Source organism: Musca domestica, unplaced genomic scaffold, assembly GCF_030504385.1.
Source record: "Musca domestica strain aabys unplaced genomic scaffold, Musca_domestica.polishedcontigs.V.1.1 9, whole genome shotgun sequence".
NCBI lineage: Eukaryota > Metazoa > Arthropoda > Insecta > Diptera > Muscidae > Musca > Musca domestica.
This window is the reverse complement of record NW_026712435.1, coordinates 10,293,244-10,312,486: the sequence shown is the minus strand read 5'-3', so window position 1 is coordinate 10,312,486 and position 19,243 is coordinate 10,293,244. Positions and strand designations below refer to the sequence as shown.

The following is a 19,243-nucleotide window of genomic DNA, read 5'->3' as shown; positions in this document are numbered from 1 at the left end:
TGGTTTTGTAAACAACATTTTCTGGATATTTGTTGTTTTTTTTTTCACTTTAACCGGCCTTGCCGCGCCGACTGCCTTCGACAGACGTACCTACGTCTGCGTACAGATTATGTTGTGCGGCATGTTTTACGGCGCTTAACAACAGGTTTGAACTCCCCAACGGGAAAATAGGCGTGAGTGTTGGCCATCAATTTCGTAATTTACATAGCCAGACAGCAACAATTTTTCAACAACAACAAAAAAACAACAACAGCAGTAATCAGGCCAGAAAGACATGCACTTGAATGCGTCAATCAACATTGGGAACAATAACAACAGCAACAAGGAGAAGTTGGAACAGAAACAACATCGAGCGCATTGTGAATGACATGTTAATGCCGGGTTTATGGAGAATGTAGTTCAATTACTCCATTTCAAACTTCTTCTTCTTTGCAGTTCAGCCCGTTCAAGTGTTTATTTTTATCAAATCGGCCATGTTGTTGAGCAACAAGTGTGAGCGACAGACAGTATTGCAACCTCTTCAGGCATCCTTCAGTGGTGCAAATGAAGATTTATTTTCCTGTCAGGTGGACCGTCCATGCCACCGTCTGTTGTCGGCTGCATGTGTATAGCATAAATTGTGCCTCAGGTTATTAATGAACTTGTTTAAGGCTTGGTGAGAGGTAAATTTCAGTTTGCGTTGGCTGCAACTAGTTGCTCAACATTTAGTTAGGCTGTGAATAGTTTTCAACAAAAACCCTCTGTTATTTTCTGGTTTAATTTTTCCGGTATTTTACAAAATTTTCCATGCCTCTATGTGAGTGCTATGTAAATTAGTCGACTTGTTATTGAAATTTGTTATCTCTCTTAATGGATAAGGAAATCATTGTTTTAACGACAAAAATTCAAAATCAAAATGAGATCATTTCAAAATAGCGCAACCATTTGATGAATAGAACTTCAAAAACATCACCAATTAATAATTGGCAAGACTTTTCTTTTTCGCGATTTTTTTTCAAGCAAAACTGTCAGTTTTCGATTTTTACTTTCCAGCGCAAAATAGAGTAGCCAAAATATTGATGGTCGCCTAATTCGAATTTTCTGATAGCTGACTTTGAAAGCATCAGTTTTATGAATTAAATGATATAATGACTTTATGGAAGAGGACCAGCACAATTTTCCGTTTCGAAATTTCCATGGTAAAATTAAGATGGTAAAGTCGTTCCAAATAAGCATTCTCATCTTTGCATTTTCTGTAATTTACCTTGTCAAATTTTACTGCATTGAAAGCAGGATCCTATCTCAGATTTGCGTATATACAATGGATGTAAAAATATAAATTTTGACAATGAGATGTTGTCAATAGCATAATTTTGAAAAAAAATTAAACATATGATTGCATGACTTTATCTTCTTCATTCTATCATGGATCTTTCATTCAAATATGAACTTTCCGATAAGCCGAAAGGTCAGACCATCTTCCCTTTATCTTTCTCAAAATAAAGATTATTTAAAGTTTCTTGCCCAAACATACAGGGTGAGATGAAAAAACTGCAAGCAATTTCAGACTGCTGTCATTTCCAAGCCACTGGTCCGACAGCTGTTAGAGCACTCCAGCATTTAAGTGTGAATAAATCTTTCGTGTCTCGTATCATCGCTCGTTGCCGTGATACTGGTAGCATAGCCCAACGTCAACTAAGTGGACGAAAGAAAACAGCAATATTAGCCGAAATGGTTCGAAAAGTAAAGAAGCGTCTATATCGAAACCCTCGTCGCAGTGGCCGAAAAATGGCCCGTGAGCTAAACATATCGCAATATTCCATTCGGCAAATATTGAAAAATGAGGTCGGGGTAAAGCCATTGAAATTCCAAAAAGTGCAAGAACTTACACCGCAACAGAAAGAAAATAGAATCAAAAGAGCTAAAGAGTTGCTTCGCTTGGCCGAAAGTGGTGAACTGCCGAATTCGGGTTTCTTCGATGAGAAACGAATGTTTTCCAGCAGTTTGTAAACAAACAAAATGATCGTGTTTACTTGCCAAAGAGGTCAGCTGAAAATGTGGACCTTCAATTGGCTACCAGAACTTAAGTGTCGGTCATGGTGATAGTGTGGGCCGCAATAACAGCCTATGGTCGCTCTCCGCTCGTATTAATCGACTTGGGCATCAGAATAAATGCCGAATATTATCGCCAAAATATTCTGGAGGGTGTATTAAAGCCTTAGGCATGCAAACATATTGGCCGTAGACCTTGGACATTCCAACAGAACTCGGCACCATCGCACTCAGCACGCGCCACCCAAGAATGGTTGCAAAATGAGGTTCCTCGCTTAAATACCAGCGCACAATGGACACCAAAATCTCCGGATACTAATCCGGAGTATTTTGGAAAACAAGGTTAGCACTAAAAAATACCAAAGTGTCGATCACCTCAAGCAAGCGCTTCGCCGGGAATGGTCCAAAATACCGCAGAACAACATTCGGTTTCATTGGCCGTTTGAAGGCCATAATTCGTACCAAAGGTGACCAATTCGAACAAATCTAAACTTATTCTAAAATTTGATGCTATTTCCGACATTTTTTGCTTTCATTCAATAAAATTTAAAAAGATGTTAAAATTATGGCGTTTGACTTTGTTGCAGTTTTTTATCTCAACCTGTATGTCGCAATATTTAATAAAGCGCATAGTTGGCATCATTTTTTTGTGCCACAATTAACGAATGTTGCCACAGACAACACATTTTGTCTTAAATGACAACTCGAAGTGCAATCGGACGCGACTTAAATTACTCTCTGTGGTTAAGACACTAACAAAATATGCGAGCAAGCCATGTCAGAGAGCTTCTTCACTGAACATTGGAGGGAGATACAAATAATTCAGGTGATCAAATGATAACCACAATGAAACTGAGACCCTAATGAACGATTATGTTTATTAGTATGCAGATTTGCAGGATAAGAGCACCAATATAATGTACGCGTGTGTGTGTGTGTGCGTGTGCTGTGTATAAGTGCAAGGACGGACAATAACACCGATACAAAATGAAAATCAAACAACATTTTTATGGCATATCAATCAATGTGGAGGAACTTGCTCTTGATGTACTCACAGTGTGCTCATCAAACAACTACTCTTCCCTACTCCCAAACACCATGAAAATCCATAACAACAACAACAACGACAACAATTGCTACTACGGCTACACTAAACTGACGGCACAAACAATAACAGAGAACCGAGAAACAAAAGCATTGAATCAATCTTTGTTGTATTATGGGCGAGAAGTTGTTGTGTTGAGGCAGCGGCTACCACGCGACTTGGATTCAGTAACCAAACGGCATTCGATGAGCGTGGAATGTGTTTACGGAAATTCAAAGCTTAAATTAGAAAAACTACTCGCTTGAAGATCGTTAAAACGTTGAATTTGCAAAAAAAACGAAAAATTGCGTGTGTTTTATATATTTTCAACTAAGGAAAAATTGAAAATTTTGTACCAAAAAAATGTAATGAAATAAGTCGAAAATTAAAAGAATATTAATTAACAGTATACAGAACACAATTCACCACAATTTCAGTCCATAAAATTTTGTTTATAAAATTCGGCCAAACCAAGAAAAAAAACAAGAATGGGAAAATCGAGTGTGAAATGATGAAACTGAAAAATTTTCCAACTAAACAGAAAATTAATTGAAAACGTGTGATGCAAGTGCCTTCGTTGGCGTGGAAAGAAAACTTTATATTTTATGCAGCACAATCTAAAGAAGGAAATTCTAAAACTGTTTACTTTCAGAAAGAAATATTGATTTGGAAATTGAAACAAAGCATAAATTCTATTAAATGTGGGAATACACATTTGCAACATTGTATCTATAAGAACCAAACGCCAATACCTAAATTGCGCATTTTACAAAAATTCGTCCTTTTTGACGTTTTATCAGTCACATTGAAATAACGCATTTTACGACAAAATGTTCAATGTAAATAGGGTTTAAGTGAGAGCGTATGATTAACATGATTGTTGGTCCTTAAATTATCCAATATTGTGGGAGATCGAAATATAACGCATACGCTATGAAAACTAAATCAGGGAAATGAAAACTCACTGATATAAAATAACTCAAATTATTGTGAAGTCTGAATAATTTGTCAATTTGCCCATTGAATGTATTCTGGAGGCACGATGGAACTCTCGTCTAACTCTATAGAACAATGGTCACATGTTTCACAGATTTTGAATATATTTTAAATTAACTTTTGTTTAAGACTTATACGAAACATTTGGTACATTTCAATATCAATTTTAGAGCTTAAAACCGCAGTTTTTTTATAGATTTGGATCTATACAGGATGAGATAATAACACTGCACCAAAGTTAAACGCCATAATTTTTACTTTTTTTAATTTTATTGAATGAAAGCAAAAATTGTTGGAAATAGCATCAAATTTTAGAATAAGTTTAGATTTGTTCGAATTTGTCACCTTTGGCACGAATTATGGCCTTTAAACGACCTATGCAACCGTCCACGAATGTTGCTCTGCTGTATTTTGGCCCATTCCCGGCGAAGCGCTTGCTTGAGGTGATCGACACTTTGGTATTTTTTAGTGCCAACCTTGCTTTCCAGAATACTCCACACACAATAGTCCCACAGATTGGTATCCGGAGATTTTGGTGGCCATTGTGCGCTGGAAATGAAGCGAGGAACCTCATTTTGTAACCATTGACGCGTGCTGTGTGCTATGGTGCTGAGGAATTTCCAAGGTCTGCGGCCAAAATGTTTGCGTGCCCAAGGCTTTAATACACCCTCCAATAATTCGCAATAATTTTCGGAATTTATTCTGATGCCATGGACGATTAATACGAGCTGAAAGCGACCATCAGCTGTTATGGCGGCCCACACGATCACCATGGCCGGCGCTTGAGTTCTGGTGGCCATCCGAAGGTGCACATTTTCAGCTGACCTCTTCGGCAAGTAACCACGATCATTTTGTTTGTTTACAAACTGCTGGACAACGAATGTTTTCTCATCGGAGAAAACCAAATTCGGCAGTTCACCACTTTGGGCCATGCAAAGCAACTCTTTAGGTCTTTTGAGTCTATTTTCCTTCTGTTGCGGTGTAAGTTCTTACACTTTTTGGGATTTCAATGGCTTTACCCCGAGCTCATTTTTCAATATTTGCCGAATCGAATATTGCGATATGTTCAGCTCACGGGCCATTTTCGGCCAGTGCGACGCTGGTTTCGATCAAGTCGTTTCTTTACTTTTCGAACCATTTCTGCTAATGTTGCTGTTTAATTCCGTCCACTTCCTACGCTACCAGTATCACGGTAACGAGCGATGGTACGAGACACAAAAGATTTATTCACATTTAAATGCTGGAGTGCTCTAACGATTGCCACTTGTGGTTTTCCAGCCAAATATAAAGAAATCGAACTATCACGCTTGAATTTCATCTCGAGTAACTTTTTCTCTGGAAAGTTCGCACCAAAATGTTTATGTACGCATGTAAACAATATTATGAGCCGCGACTGGAATAATTTTAACAGCTGTCGGACGAGTGGCTTAGAAATGACAGCAGCCTGAAGTTGGTTGCAGTTTCTTCTTCTCACCCAGTATAGAGAATACTCTTCTTAGGGGTAAAGTACTTACAAAGAACTCCTTTTGTAGATATATAATGTAATTAAAAAAATTGGCAACAATCAAATACCGAATATCGGGTGTACCGTTATATGGGGGCTATACGGTATCGTACTCGACCTGTCTGCAGACAAAAGACTGATCTGTGCAAAATTTTAGCTTCGTATCTTTATTCGTTTTGACTCTAGCGTGATTTCAACATACGGACAGGACTAAATCGAATTGTACGCTGATCGAGATATATATATTTTGTTGGGTCTCAAATTATTATTTCAATGAGTTACAAACGGAATGACCAACTGAATATACCCTCCATGCAATGTATGGTGGAGGGTATAAAAATTTATAATTTCTCTTTGAAATTAAATGTCAGAAGAACCGATTTAATTTTGCGATCGAACAAAACGTTCACAAATCCACTGTGCAGACTTAAGCATTGTGTTCGCCTATGTCAATATCATTGATATGATATCAATACTACCAAGATATGATGCACCTACACAAATAGCAAACTGCGGAACATCTGTTTATGTGTAGCCCGACAGACAAACAAAAGTAACATCTCGCTTATCTATTTGACATTTATCATTTCATTCTCATAATTGTTTCTCTTTTTTTGTTTTGTTTTGTCTTTTGTGTTTGCTACAAAAACAATACAGATCACAAAGACACATTACAACAAAACAATGCTAACAATTTGTCACTCGGTTGCCCTGCCCTCCTCCTCTACTCGGGTAGTTGGCAAATATTTTGACATTGATAGGCGACTGATACATTTGACGGAATTCTGGCGGATGATAATTGGTGTTGTAGGTGGCATTCATTCGTTCTCTCGTTCGATTCGGTGTAAACTTTATCGAATGTCGGTTACAAAATTTATAGAGCCTCAATTCGAGTCAGGGTCAAGTTGAGAGTAGCACAGAATTCATTACGATTTTCAGTATTCCTTAGCTTGCCACTTTTTTTCTTTTGTAACAATTGAAGACTGAAACACTTACTCATCAATACAAATTGCCTGTCATTTGAATTGACGCATGGCTGTTTGATATCAATCTTTGTTTCCAATGTTTAATTGATTTAAATTGGAGATTTCAAACAAACAAAAACACATCATTATTTTATTTGTTCTTTTGTTGCGAACCATTTGATTTGTAGTAGATTTGCAATTGTTTTTGTTGTCTTTGCTATTATCGCTTGCTATGAAATAACATTGAATCAAATCAAAATCGGCATCACCAACCAACCCAACATTTTTCGTCTTCAAGACATACCGCTTATTTGATAAAAAATGAAAGTACGCCCGCATTGAACCTTTCTTTGGCGTTGTTGAAAGTTTTTGAACTTGTAAACGTTGTCGGAATATTGATCAGATAACGTCGACGCGGCTTAGCTGTCATGTCATCGCATGCCAGTTTAGTACATACCGCCGCTATTGGTGGTGACACAATACCTTCAACTTCACCCAGGCAGCGCCAAAAATCGCTGCACATCCGAAGCTATGCCGTTCCATGCCATAAATAAATAAATAAATGATGCGTGTTTAGTTTTTAATTAAAATTTGCATGTTTGTTTTACTTCATATTTGTTAAATTATCTATTGCAGAAGTCGCCCCGCAAGACCATGTTAGTGGGGTGTTTGGCAGCAAAATATGTTAACTTTATTTTTGAGAAAATAAAAAAATGAAATGATATCAACAGGTGGAAAAAATATATTTTTTTAATTGATCTTCGATATAATTTTTTCCATTTTTCTATCATTCTTGCCTCCAGAGGTCTTAAAACTTTGTAAAGGCGCAATAACAAGGTGTTACTGCAAATTTTAAAACCCAGATGAAATGTCAAAATTTGTTTACACTTTTATCTTTTGTTCTGTGATTTCAATCACAATAATGCATTTTGACATTACATCTGGTAGTCAGCTGGCTTAGCAAGGGGGCGGACCTTATACTTGGGCCCTGAACTTGGCGTTGTTGTGCATTTTCATACACAGCCTTGAACCGAGTTAACTTCGTCACAAAAAATTTGACCTATGCTTTCCATTATCAAATCTATTCGTATTATTCAATTTTTGCTGAAGATTTATGTACTGGGTCCTTGGCTTCAGCTCTAAAAATACGTTTACATACAAATCTTTATATGGATTAAATATAAAGATTTGTATGTAAACGTACTTATAGACTGAAGCCATGGACCCAATACATTAATCTTCAGCAATATACCAAAAGCAAATGATATAAAGGCCTACACAGAATGAGCGCATAAAGCCATTTTAGACGTTCAGTATTATCGATAAAACAACAACAACCAGGAGACTTTTTGAAAATGGACAATCTTGAGTGTTAACCCTGTTGATTTGTATGTAAACGTACTTTAGAGTTAAAAAGTCGCATCCCAGTGATTGTTGCTATATCGATAATATTTGACGTGTGCTTTATCTGCAACGCTCGCTAGTGCCATCTGCTTCCAAAGACATAGAAGTGTAAATATAGGACAAGTAAGAGTTAATATATTAACACCAGGGGGATTCACCTTTGTTGTTACCATGGTAGAAGAATACAGGTATATGCATCGAAGCTTGGGAACATAAATTTGCCAAAAAATTGTAAATGGTTTTTAAAAAATAAGTAGATTTTTATATGTTTTCTCATACGATGCATACAAATCTGAATAATTTTTCAATTTCCAAAGGACGTAGACGCAAGGGAAAATTGGAGCACAAATCGCCAAAAGTATTTTCATGGCAACGTCTTGCTTCCTATCATGGTAGAAGAATATAGGTAGACGCTTCGACACAGCTGCTGGGACAATGAACTATCAAACCAATTTTGGAATCGAAATTGTTGAATGAAAAATTACTCAAATTTGTAAATATTGTTAAAAAATACATATTATAACAACCTCCGGTTGGCGTCGTGTAGGAAAACATATGCAAATATACTTATTTTTGAAGAAATATTTGAACAATTTTGACATATCAATGCTCCCAAGCGTTGATGCATCTACCTGCATTTTTCTACCATGCTTCCTATTTAATGTTATTTCTATGGGCGAAATAATATTTGCTTCAGGAGACATTTTGACAGTTCGACGGAGTAAAACAGCTGATTATAAAGCATTTCGCCCTTTACATGAACTCACAAATGGACCTTCTTTCATACCAATGTAGACTAAAGTCTAAAATAAAGAAGGTATAGTCATTTCAAATAAGCATACCCATCTCTGCATTTTCTGTAATTTACCTTGTCAAATTTCACCGCATAGAAACAGGTTGTTATCTCTGATTTGGGAACGTACAGTGGATTTATAAACATAGATTTTAGATAGATAGATTTTGAAAATGAGATGATTGCATGATTTTACCTTCTTAATTTTACCTCGATGTGTAGTTTATCCAAAAGATGTTATGATCGATTTCATATGATTTTTGTTGGGCTTTTTTAAAAGGATAAAACATAAAAAGTAAAAGCTTATCAATGAAAAGGCGACCAAAAATGTAGGTATTCAAAATTGAAAATTAATTACGAAAAGTCGATCATTTGTCTTTCCGATACCAAAAGTCAAAAATCGACTTACGTATCCCTAGCTAATGTGTTGATTTTGAAGGATTGCCATCTAGTTTTGGACATTTTTACTTTCTTGGGCTGGACTCTTGTTCTATGAATTTAAGAAATGAAAACTATTTCCTTTATAAAATATTTCCCTTATAAAAGGATGCATTTCACATTTTCGGTTTTCCCTGAGCGAATTTCTCTTCTTCTAGTTTTTTTTTCTTATTAAAAAGGTAAGGGGAAACAACTGCAATAATGGCTATGTTCCTGTATTTTTTGGTGGCAAAAATAGCAAAAGAACAAACTGTTAAAAACTGTTGTTATATGCTCTCACAGAAAAAAGTAGTTGACAAAGTAAGGGAACGGAATAGTAACAACACTGAGCAGAACGTCAAAATCATCGTCAACGTCAGCTGATGAAAATAAAATAATAGGTCTGTTCCAAAACTGCAAGAATGTGAAAGTAACAGATACGATAACCCTTTATGATATAGAAAAAAATCTTGCGGGTTCCGGAAGTATTTATAATTATCGAAGAAGTACCTATTTTTTATTTCCCCCAATGCAAATTTTCAACAAAATCCGATGGACTGGCGATTTCTACTTGTTTGTGGACCATCCTACTGTTGGACCAGGCCGACTTAGCTCATTTCCCTATTAGCCGCTTTTATGCAATTTCGTTATACTTTCCTAACAACGGTCTTTTCGTATATCTTCCCCGTTATTTGTGTTTTCTTTGATTGGAAGTTATTTTACCGCATAGATGTTCGCATGTCGTTAGTTAAGCGTGTTTTACAAACCATTTACTCATTTGCTCTTCAACGTTTCGAAAAAAAGGAAAAGTTTTTCAATGTTTATTTTAATACTTGGCATGTTCAATTTGATGTAGTTTCTAAAAGTGGAATCAGTCATTTATGAAAAATAGAAAAGGTTTTTTAATTAAATTTTAAACCGATAGAAATCAACATCACTATTCAAGGTCTCTACAAAACCTAAACACTTTTGCGAAAATACATGGAATAATATCAATAAAAGAAGTAAGGAAGAACGTTAGAAAAGTAGAATAATCTGCAATAACAATAAAGGTGGCAATATATAAAACGCTTATTTGGCTGGCTTAAGTCATCGGCTGGCTTCTTCGGAAATGAACAAAGAAGCCTAGAGCCAAAATCGAACTACGTCAACCTAAAACTCCTTTGTTCCTCTACGAAGAAGCCAGTCAAATAAGCGCTTTATGTATTCCCACCTTAACAATATTTAAGTTGGAGGGAGCTATTGTGGGTGAGAGTGGGAGAATTTGGGAGCATGAGAGTTGTGATAATGTTGTGTGTGAGAGAGAGAGAGAGAGTTTGAAATTTAAATTATACGAAGAGATTAGAAAGTTTGAAAAGAGATTTAGATTTAATAGGGCTACAGAAATGTGACTAAAAGACTTTAATAGGAATAGAAACAGTTGGAAGTTAATAGGAGAATCAACATGACCCTCGACAACAGACACCCGACTTGTTGAATGTATAAAGGCGAGAGTACATAAGAAGCTTGAAGTCTTCGCATGGCATATTTTGTGACATATCATAAAGGGATGTCAGAGCTGCACTCAACACCTGCCGTCGTTTCCATTATAATTGGCATTAATATGCCTAACCATGATGCCAAGCTTCTTATATACCCTCACCTTAGTTCTTCACCTACTTTTTTGATGTTATACTTATATCAGAAATCTAACCGATATACATATGCATGCCTGTGATGATACATTCCAGAAAGGTACCCTTAACCAAATTACATTGTTTCACTCTAAATAAACTATTGCTTACCTCGCCAAAACCACATATCACTCACTGTCGTTGGAGAATGTCAAACAATCGCATGATTATTATAGCACGGATAATAGTTGTGGTGTGTGTGTTGTAACATTTATACCAACAATCTGTCATTTTAACCAAAAACAAAAAAAAAAAAAAAAACAGGCACATCAGCAGCACACATTTATTCATTGGACAACAGATTCTATTGTGCTTCATACCACAATTCCAAACTACTCAAATTTACTTTTGTTTTCTACACATTGGGTGTTTTCGTTCCTTTTTTTACGAAAATTTGGCTTACATTCTTCCAAAAACAAATGAAAAATCTGGTGGTCTGGAAAATAAATGCGCCCGATCTGTATTGCTTAAGAATTTTTACTAAACTCCCTAGAAACTTTAAACTTTGTTTCCTGATTGGTCATATTTTTAATTAGCTGATTCATGGTTATCAAAATTTGTTTATGTTTTGTTTCTGTTTGTTTACCTTTCGTTCGGTGATTTCATGGTAGAAGAATACAGGTAGTCTCATCGACACAGCTGCTAGGACAATGAAGAGTCAAAACATGAAAATGAAAAATTATAAAAATTCATTAAAATTGTTGGAAATCATAAAGGGAAACAAAAAATAAAGAAACGATTTTTAGAAAGATATCGGAGGAAAATCGTTACAAAGTTTCTCTCTCAATTCGCTCTTTTTAGAGCACTTATGAGTGAACACACAACATTCAGTATAATTTATAACATTTTATCACATATCGTAGAAAAAGATAGGCATATTCCTTTGTTAAGAACTTTGAAATTCTAAATTATACATCTGTGAAAATAATTATCTCAGTTTGCTCTCTCTCTCCCTCTAAATTCACTTTTATCCTGAAACGAAAATCTCTTTAACACTAGATACAGATTTTTAAAAATGATTTGACAAACAAACGAACTCACCCAATGTTGGGGTGTTTACTGTTCTCTGTACCAATGGTAGTGGTAATATGAGCAGGTTTTGACTCTTCTTTAGCCCTGTTGTTTTTTTTTTTCTAAACGTTTTATTTATTACAGCTGTCATTATTGAATAAATGTGTCATCCGGATACACTCGAAATTCTCGATGCTTGACATTGATTTGTTGATATTAGCCTCCGGCGATAATCATGTCATAACTTCGCAGAACACCAAACAATCAGTAATTATTTCAATTCAAGTTTTCTTTTCGATGTCGAAAAAGATAAAAGAAACTATAGGTTTCAAAATTTATGCAAACCATAGATCAATTAAAATGATGCTTGATCTACGTAAAATTCTATGGTGACTTAAGCAGAACTGTCCGTCTCTCTTTATTACGTTATCGGCCGAGAGAAATGAGGCAGATGAATAAAGATAAGGTTTGAAGACGATATCGATCGAATTTTTGGAGTAGCTATTTACAGTCATCATCGGTATATCATATGTAACTTTTAATGGACATTTAACCTCTTTGCCAAATATATTAAACATATGAATAGAGGTGAGAGTACCTAAGCAGCTTGGCATCATGGCTAGGCTTTTTAATGTCAAATTATAATGGGAAACGACGGCAGGATTCGAGTGCGGCTCTGGAATCCATTTATGATACCATGCAAAGACTATAAGCTGCTTATGTACTCACACCTTTAGTCTTCTGTTCGTATAAATTTTCTTATTATTTGTTTTTTTTTCGCATTTTTTCCTTGGGTGTAAATATCCGTAGTTTTTTTTAATAGGCAAGAGTCACATTGTCATCACTTCTCTGTTATGGTTACAAATATTGTTGTAATTAAACACTAATACTAATGTCAGCAATTAATTAATGGAGTTCCACTATTCAAAATAATCTAGTATGTATGTGTGTATGTATATCTGCAGCTAAACACAAAAATAAAAGCTTGCGTTTATTCCAAATATTCCGCTGAGGTTCGAATTGAGAAGTTATTTAAGGGCCTGCAGAAAACAAGCAAGCCAAACATATTTATTGGCACCGCTAAAGGTTGGGGTCCTGTATGGTCCCCATGGTTATGGTTAAATTTGATTTATAATTTCACGAAATAATCCACTTAGATTCCACTAGAAATCAAAGACTTATTAGGTTTTGTTGTTACTGGAAGTCGTCTGCTAACACAAAAGTTTTGCAAAAGAGAGTGATTTGAGAGAACAATTTTGACAGTTCTTTCACTGAGAGTTTGCAAATTCTTGCTGGACAAATTTCTTCTTGCCTTCACAACTCTTCTTCTTCTCCTTCAGGTGATTTATATTTGAACAAGAAATTGAAAAAAAAAACTTTAGTTTTTAAATGGAAATAAATTATTTTGTTTGATGACTCATTTTGGTTGAAGGAATGGCCGAATCTCTTCCATCTTTACAACAGATCTTGTGTTGATGGAAATATTGAGACGTGCCAAGTCTGAATGGAATCGGATGTTAATTTCACGTTTTATCAGCTTCATGGATATTTAAAATTTTAACCCTTTGTGGGGGAGGTGCCAGAAGGATAGGACCGATATAACCCATCTTTACACCAGACCCTGGGTTAATAAAGATATTGTGATATGTGAAAGGCAATTGGGCACTTACATAACATTTTATAAGACACAATTCAAAAATTTGACCCTTTGTGGGGGAGGTACTTGATGGAGTGAACAGATATTGTCCATTTGCGAACATGACCCAGAATTGACGTAAATATTAGGATTTGCAAAGTTGGAGCAAAATCGGCTTACCCTTTCTCTTTCTTTGTGTTGAAAATGTTGACATTTTGTGGGGGAGGTCCCAGAAGAAGTGCACCGATATTGCCCATCTCCGAACTCGATCTAAGTTTGATAATAATATTACGATGTACCAAGTTTGGATCAAATCGGATACTCCCTTCGAGAGTTATCGTAGCCAGAAACACAGACGAACGGACGGACATTGCCACATCGACTCCCAATGTCCTGAAACGGATTTGGTCCAAAGAGATCTAGGATAAAAAACCATTATTTCAATGATGCACGTTTTGGGCGTAACAAATGATATATACCCTCTCTAGCCATATGACAGAGAGTATAAAAAGCTTTAAAGCACTGCACAATTTCGATTGATTAAAGCTTCACCGCCAACATTTAATACGCACAAATTAAAGATCAGCTGTGCATCGCATTTCAATTTAACAACAACAACACCCATACAATTAAGCTGTAATCGAACAATCGAATCTCAGTTTAACACCAAAATCAATTTCAATTTAATTTACAAACATTTGTTTTTAATTAAGAACAACCCATGATGGTAACAAAAAAATTATTGACTTGTTTTTTTTCTTCGCATTGGGTATGGTTTCATATAAATGTTGTTGTTTTTGTTGCAGTCCATAATATTATTTATGGTCATGTTGTAATTAATATGAATACCACAAAAATGATAGGTTACTACATTGTAAGATTTACACAAATGCATTGCAATGCGAAGACTAAAACTTTGTGGTCTGGTATGCCCACATTAAAAATGTTTAGATTATACCTTGGCGGCAATAAAAAAATGTAGCAAAACTCACACACACACACCCAACCTAACGACAGCCGTTTTCAATACTATAACTAACCTACAAAATTATCCCACACAAAAAAAATGGCCAATAACTTTTAATACCAATACATTCCATTTCCCAAAAAAAAAAACATATCGACGATTTTTATCCATATCTTGCAACGATGGCCAGACAATAATCTTCAACTACTACCCTCGAACCTCTATAATGTCTTTCACAGCGCTACGTGTTTTGATTCGCTTATTAAGGCGATTAATCACAACATTATGAAAGACACCAATTCGTGGTTAAACCAACATTTTGATTATTAAAAATAATTGAATATCTATCGAAATGTTATTAGATAACAATCATTACATAATACTGGCATGTAAAAATTCAAAATATCTAATATGTTCAGACGCATTGACACTTTGAAAGCGTCTTTAACAAAATTAAATGAAAATGCTTAAGATGCAAGTACCTACATAAAAAGCTTGAAGTCATGGCTAGACATATTAATGTCAAATTATATTGGAAAACGTCGGCAGGATTTTAGTGCGGCTCTGTAATCCCTTTATAAAATATCACAAAATATGCCTAGCCATGACTTGAAGCTTTTTATGTACTTGCACCTTTACATTTATTTTAAAAAGTTTTTTTGTTGTTGCTTATTTTCTATACATGGTAAAATTAAGAAGGTAACCCTGTGCAATCACGGCCTATGTAAGTTCGGCCAGTAAGCACATCTGACAATTAAATGTGCTGTCAAACGACATATTGTGATTTGAAAGCCAGAGAGAGTCAAATCACAATGGTACAGAACCGACCAAGTTTATTGTCAAATTGTTGTCAAAAGTAGTCTTCTTGGGCGACCTTATATAGACCTCGTTTACAATTTTTTTCAAAAAACGTCCTTTGACAATATCACATTGTGAAAATCTGTATCTAAAGATCCATTGTACCTAGTTTTCTATGCAGCTAAATTTGACAGGGTAAATTACAGATAAATTGAGAGCTGGGTATACTTTTTTGAAATGAGACTACCCAGAAAGAATTCGTAAGCTTATTCGTAAATGAACAAAGAAATTTTAGGTTGACTTATTTTAATTTCGGCCCATAATTTATACTTTCTCAACCTACGCTCCTTTCTTCTTTTACGAAGAAGCTATGAGTTCACACCTTAAGAACATTAACTCAATCAAATAAAATTCACATAATTTTCTGGATTAAAATCTAAAGCATGGTACAATAAGGGGTAGAACGGCTTCGTAAAACTACAGAAATGCATCTCTGAGCTATGCCCGCTTTCTGTCAGAATTATTCGAAATTATATGCAACAAGTGGATTTCATTTATTTCACATTCTTAAAATGACTTAAATAAAGCGAAAGATGAATGAAGTACACGGATTTTATTTAATAAATATGATCCAGAGTGTCCAATCTTTTTATTTCATGGCAACACTGGTTAATATCTCCAAAGCGCGCCTCACAATCTACGCTTCTTCCAATCATTGATTTTGGAAATATTTTGTTTTTTATTTTTAAAAACAATAAAAAAATACACAAAATTCGCAGAAGTCGGGCACATTCAGAAAAAAATTGTAATCAGGTGGTAGCTCTACCTTACCTTTTTATTGTACCATGATCTAAAATAACAGATATATCCGTTTTGATAACTCTTTGAATCACTACTTTAGTTTGAATGCTTTTCATAACTGTCCAATCCGGGAGCTCATGTTTGTACCTCAAGACCTATTTTCTTAAAAATAAAGCAATTTTACGTGAAGGAATTATCCACTGGTAACATTAGGAGGCACACTGCTGCAGTACGAATTTTTAGCAAGCCTGAATTTCACTAATCAAATATCAAAGCTTAAATTGTGACTTCGGTGTGGCAATACAACATTGTTGCCACTTATAGCTCATAACAGTGTTGCTTTTTCACTTTTTGTGCAGCCAAAAATGGCAACACTGTTGTATTTTCACACCGATGTCACGTTTTAAGCGTTGATATGATTAAGGCTTTATATTCATACACCACATTAAGGCCGCAAAATGTACAACCGATAGAGAGAATTCGATCTAATTCGATCTGAGGAAACAACTTTTGCTCAGAAAGTACGGGAACGAAAAGCTGGGAAAATATCTAAATTGAATGACAATCTTTTAAGATCAACATGTTAGTCAACCAATTGTAACGTGCCCACGGCTTATCTATTGTGCCATCCGATAATACCACCCAATTATAAGGACTTCCTTCGAGCGAATTAATCTAAAAACACCTGTTATTTTAACAGATGAAATGTCAAAATTCATGCTTGAGGCGAAAATAAATATGTTCGCCTTGACAGAAGAATTTTGTGGCGAATATGTATGTGGTCAATTTTGTGTATGTATAACAGCTCTGCTGCATGGTAGAAGAACGCAGGTAGATGCTTCAACGCTTGGTAACATTGAAATGTAAAAATTTTCAAAATGTTTTTTTTTTTTCAAAAAAGTACATTTTTTATAAGTTTTCCTTTACGACACCAATCGGAGGTTGTTATGATATGCATTTTTCAACAATTTTGAGAAATTTAAATAATTTTTCATTTAAAACTTTTAATTTAAAAATTTGTTAATTTGAGCGAATTCGAATTTAATGAACAGATCGTCTGGTAATCAGCTGAGCTGAGAAGGGGGACCTTATACTTGGATCATGATACCAAGTAATTTCATCCGTATTGTCAAAAGGCATGCAACTGTGAATTACACCTAAAAAAACGTAAACAAACATTTTAACAGTATGAGTGTTTTTCAGTCACAATAGACATTTTTCGTCCTTCATACCCTACCTATACGACTATAGACAAAAGACATAATTTTATTTTTGACTTATTTTATAAAATTGCTATTTTTATACATTTGAAATATTTTCTTTTTCACAACTGTGCTGTTATCATTACAATCAACAATCTTAATGTCGAGAATGGATTTAAGAACGGAAACACAAAACCTCAATATTTTCCCACCTTACTATTTAAATAACAATTCAGCGGCTTTATTACAACACTTAAGTGCATCAAACAAAACATTTAACTGTAATTAACTGAACTGAATGCTGGCAAGAACTTCCGCTTGAATTTCCTCTGCCGGCCATGACGTATTGGTGCCAAATGCCGGCTTAGTGGTAAGCCATGCCTAGCCAGTCGTTGGCTTTCCAACATATTCTCAAAACAAAAGAGGTGTCTGCTATCAAAGTAGTAAGTGGGAAATGAATATGAAAATTATACCCTACAACACTATGTGTTGGGGGTATTATAAGTTTGATTGGGCCAAAAATTATGTAACACCTCGAAATATTGGTTTCCCACATAGGAAAGTATATATGGATCTTCCTGGCTCGCCGAGCTGAGTCGATCTAGCTATGTATGTCCGTCCGTCCGTCTGTCCATGTTAATTTGTCAATCACTCTACAGGTCGCAATTATGGCCCGATCTTCACGAAATTAAGAATGGAGGTGGGGATAGTACCAGAATAGAACCCTATTTCTTTTGGAGATGATCGCATAATATCTACGGGTTGAAATGGACCAAATACTGAAAAAATGCCGGATTTTGCAGTAGCTATACAGGTCGCAATTATAGACCAATCGACGGAATTTCGCATGTAGCTAGAGTTTAGGGCGGGGAAGAAGCCTACCAATTTTGATGGTCATCGGATAATATTTAGCGGGTAAAATAAACCATATCTTTTTTGTTGAAAAAATTCTTAATTTTTTATTAAACCGCGAATATTTTAAATCCCGGCGAAATCACAAAGCCATGACAAGGTTACTTCTGATCTTTACATTGATGTTAACATCCAACAAAACGTCTATCAAAGAAGATATGCTTGAAAGATCTCATATATGTCGAGAACGGCTGAACTGATTTCGACAGTTCTCATTAATTCAGAATGGCCTCTGGGCAGGAAAGAAAAAAACGTCTAAAAAATAGCATAAAAATATCTCTCTAAAGACTAAAATATTGATTTTGTAACATTTTTCATATTTTTTCAATTTTGTCATGTTTTTGGCATATTTTCATTTTGAATTAAACATTTGGTAATATTTCTACAGCTAACAAAACTAAGTAGTTAGGATATCAGGATATCATATACAGATCGCATTCATGGCCCGATCCTTACGAAATTTTGCATGGGGATAAGATGAGGGTCAGAATAGAAGCCTACTCTTTTTGGAGATGATCGCCATATATTTAGGGGTTGAAGTGGACCAAAAAATGCAAAATTGTCGGCAGGTCGTAATTGTCGCCCGATCCTCACGCACATTTGAATGGGGGTTACCGGACATTGCAAAAGCCAAGCAGTTTTGGATGGCCATCCAAAAATATTCAATGTGTGAAATAGTTTGCCAACTTTTGTAGACAAAATACGAAAATGTCCATTCCAGTGACTTTTTGGAGAATTCACAAATACAGGAAAGACGCAGTTTAAGTTGCTATTATTCGAAAATTAGAGAACGAAACCTGATGGTTTCCTTTTATTATTTGTCACAATATCTTGTGGAATTCTTTCGAGTATCTCGCCTATATAAACAGTATCGTTTATTATAGTGTTGTAGGGTATTCAACGGTCGGCCCCGATCGACTGTAGCCTTTGCTTACTTGTTTTAATATGCTTTCAAACCGGAATGGCGGCGTGAAAGTGTACAACACCGGCACTTTATGGCGAATTGTGTTAAGAGTTTTCAAAAAGTGAAATAAACAACAAACATTTCT

At 35.4% G+C, this 19,243-nt stretch overlaps 1 protein-coding gene across 6 annotated transcripts in view; it reads left to right on the top strand.

Annotated features, from left to right (window-relative positions):
* Positions 1-19,243, top strand: part of LOC101894619 (four and a half LIM domains protein 2) — a 326,991-nt gene that overhangs the window by 294,197 nt on the left and 13,551 nt on the right. Inside the window, exon 1 of one of the 6 annotated variants that reach the window (XM_005190023.4) lies at positions 3,307-3,480. The exons of the other annotated variants lie outside the window; for them this stretch is intronic. The gene's annotated coding sequence lies outside the window, so the exon portion shown is untranslated. Of the gene's footprint in view, positions 1-3,306; positions 3,481-19,243 lie in introns of those variants that run through there. 6 annotated transcript variants of the gene reach the window in all.